This window comes from Ipomoea triloba, chromosome 13 (assembly GCF_003576645.1).
Source record: "Ipomoea triloba cultivar NCNSP0323 chromosome 13, ASM357664v1".
NCBI lineage: Eukaryota > Viridiplantae > Streptophyta > Magnoliopsida > Solanales > Convolvulaceae > Ipomoea > Ipomoea triloba.
The window spans coordinates 8,239,460-8,243,449 of NC_044928.1; positions in this window are offsets into that span (position 1 = coordinate 8,239,460).

Here is a 3,990-nt window from a genome sequence, read left to right on the forward strand (position 1 = left end):
TATGGAAGAGAGCGAAGATTGTTTAAGTGGAAAGTCCACGAGTCATTCCACATTGTGGACGAGCTCGTGGAAATGCTCCTGGGCATGAAGTGCTGAAAGTGTGATGGATAAGAGCTATTTAAGGAGGCCAAAGGAGATATTTTAGGGGGTTCCAACTTCTTAGATTAGATCTTGAGATGGTAGAAAGATATTAGCTAGATTAGATCTAGTTTTCTTGCTTGTTCTTGGTTACAGATTGAAGGAGGATCACTTGGAAGGTTGTAAGGATTACGATTGCTATTGCTTTGGTAATTTCTAGACATTAGTTTGGATTGCATTTCAATTTAGTTTTCCATTGCAATTTCTTTCTTCAATTAGCCTTTGGATATAAGTCTCTTTTGTTTTTGGATTTCAATTTCGTATTATTGATAGCTAATCTCTTCGGGGAGTTGGATGCTCCTAACTAGCGACTCTGTTTGTTTGAATTGAATTCTTACATTGAATTGATGTTTACAAGTTAAGGTTTCAATTGTTTATGTGTGGTTGATGCGTTTGAGAGATTTGTGCCTATTACCGGCCGAGATTGGTAGCAAAGAGGGAGGAAGTGGAGGTAGTGAGATATCATACCTCTACGAGTCTTGCTCAACCATATTCTCGCCCTTAGTCCGATATGACGAGGCCCGAAAGGAGTAGTAGACCATATGTTTGACAAAATGCCCCAACCGACTAAGGAAATGGGAGTCCAAGTGTGACGCCGCTTGGTGTAGATGTCGTGAGCTTCCTTAAGCGGAACTTGCTTGCATTCCATTAATGCTTCCCTAGACAACATCATCCATGAGACCTAGTGAAGGCATCCACCTCCTTGTTCTACTTAATTGTTATCTTCGCTTCTCTTTTGTTCAAAACCACCATTCTATGCTTTCTTTTGCTTTGGTTAATTCTTATAACTCTTGATGACAAACCTCCTTAATGTCATGCACTCGACTTAACTCCAATTTGCCATCCTTAGAGAACGATACTCAGAGAATTCACTCCTCATTTACACTTTCCACCACCGCAAAAACTACAACATCAGTAAGTCGTGGCGATGGCGGTGGTGGTGGTGGTATGTTGGTGGCAATAGTATAGTGATAGTGGTAGTGGCATGTTGATGTGTTGGAAATGGTGGTGGTGGTGTGTTGGTGTCGTGTTCTCAAAGGATGACAAATTAGAATCGAGTCACGTGTGTGTGGCATTTAGGATGTTATAAGGTAAGAGTTACAAGAGACAATAGAAAACAAGGAGATCATTGCATAAGAGATCAATGTAACAAAAGTAAAGCAAAATGTAAACAAGCAACAAAGCAAGGAGATGGATGTTGTCACTAAATCTCATACATGATGCCACTAAGGTGGAATTGAGATAACACAAATCAGTCTCGTTCAAGGGAGCCCACGGCACCTTCACCAAGCGGTGTCATGCTTGGACTCCCACATCCTCAGTCGGTTGGGGCATTATATCAAACACGTGGTCTACCACTCATTCCGGGCCTCATCCTCTCCGACTAAGGGCGGGAATGCGGCTGAGTAAGACTCATGGAGACCCGATATCTCGCAATCTCCACTTCCTCTATCTTTGCTACCTATCCCGGCTGGTAATAGGAAAAAATCTCTCCAAACATCAACCACACATGAACATATGAAACCTAGATTTGCATTTCTCACTCCAATGGAATAATTAAACTCAATCAAACATAATTCCTAGTGTAGAGCATCCAATCCCCCAAATAAACCTAGCTAAACATAGTAGAGAATTGAAAGCAAAATAGATCTACAACTCAATTGATAATCAAAAGAGAAATTGCAATTGAAATCTAAAGGCAACTGTAAATCACATTTAGGAAATACCAAATTCAAAGCTTAGCAATCACAAGGTCTTCAAGCTCCCAATTGTGGATCAACTCTAGGTCTAAATCTCCCTTTCTAATGGCTAGATCTAATCTAATATGGATGAATTCTCCCTCTAAAATGTGGAACAAAAGTGCTGAATCCTCCGTCCTTCTCTAGAATGGTTTATCTCCTCCTTAAATAGCCTTCCCAAATTTGACCTTTTAGAATCGCGCCTCAGGAGCTAGTCCACGTCGGGTCCACGCGTGGACACCGGCGTGGATCTTTCACTTAAACCTCATCCATGCTCGTGGTCTATCACGTGGAAATTTCTGAATATATTCCACATCTGGTCCACGCGTGGACTGGACGTGGATCAGTGCTGTCTACTTCACTTTTCCATTGCTTCTTCATTTGTCATTCGGTTCCCTTTAAATCTACAAGAAACCTTTCCAAACGCAACATCTGATAGAGTTTTGCAAGAATGAACACATCAAAGCTTATTCAACAAGAATTGACCATAAAAGGGCATCAAAGTATTGCATTTTAGTCCCAACTAGACCCTTTCCTATAGATATCTTTGGCGCTTATCAAGTCTCTAGCAAAATTGGTTGGCATGAGTGACTGTGTATTCTCATCTTTTAAGGGAGGTTGGGATAGTTTAAAACCCCTTCTCGTATGAAAAAACTAATATGGCCAATACTATGTCCCTTAATTGAGCAATAATCCGAGTATGGTATGAGCTTATAAAGATGTTTTTTATAATTAGGGCGTACTTAATTAGGAAACCTCATGGTCGAACCAAAAAAGAGAGGGTTCTCTGAACATAATAGAAGCAATATCAATAAGAAATAAGTTGCCAGAATATAAGACGGAACAAGGTAAAAATGATAAAGAAAATCCTAACATCTGAAGAAAGGAATAAAGTAATGAACAAATTCAAATATAAAGATATAAAGAGGAAGCTTGTATATTGCAAGTAAAAGTAATGAGGGGAGAAGAGAGATAATTTATTGAGAAAACATATAAAATAATAATTAAGAGATTTCTTGTATTTGAGCTTAATTAAAGGATGAGAGAAGTTGCCCACTTGAAGAACACCCTTACATAAAGGACATGTTAATATAAGTGGCGCACTTGAGGAATACCCTTCCATAACATTCATTTATTTTAAGAGAGATAAACTCATAAGAGTTGGACTATTAGAGATATTAGTAGTAGGGTGCGCTAAGAACGAGGAATCGATACATGTTGAAAGTAGCTATGGAGGTTTAGGTGGGAGTAACTATTGTATTAGTGTTTTGGAGGTAACTAATACACAGTAAGTATTCTCTTCGACTAAGAGGATTACATTAGGGTTATGTAAAATCCATCCAAATCAAAAACCCGATCAATTCGAAACCCGAACATTTATCTGAGTATGGTATCCAAATTCGAATGTAGAAACCTATCTCAATAATGCTTTGTTCAGATGTTTTAAATTCAGGTATATGAAATTATATATATTAGTTAGGGTTTTTCATTTCTCCTTCTCTCTTGGTTTTGCGCAGTCGCGATTTCTCTAATCCTCTCCAGTCTCCCCTTCTTTCTACTTCGCCTTCTCCAGTTCTCCAAATCTCCAAGTCTCTCATATGTTCACAGTCTCCCGTTCTCTAATCTCTCACGCTCTTACTCTGTCTGTCACTGATTCATTCTCTCAGACTCATTTAGTCATTGTCTCGTTCAAACTTAACTTTTTAGTGTTTTCTCTCTAACACCGGTGGTGCCATGGTGGAAGCCTTTTAGCCTACAATTTTTCGACTCTAATATCTGTGGTGGTGTCCTGGTCGAAGCCTACTCTGGTTCTCTGGGAAAAATTTGTAGAAAACAAGTAAATCGCAAACCGTTTTAAATACTGTTGTTGTATACGTTCTAGGGTTTTTTACTTATTGTGTTATATTGTTTGATGTATTCACTCTTTTGTAAATCTGTAAAAAATTGTGAGTCATTGAACCCTAATTTTTTGGGTTTTCCATATACCTGAAAAATTTGAAAACATGTTGATATATTGTTTTATATTTATGGTTAGAGGACTCTTAAAATTCTTGCATTATGTATATATATATATATATATATGTGTGTGTGTGTGTGTGTGGGGGGGGGGGGG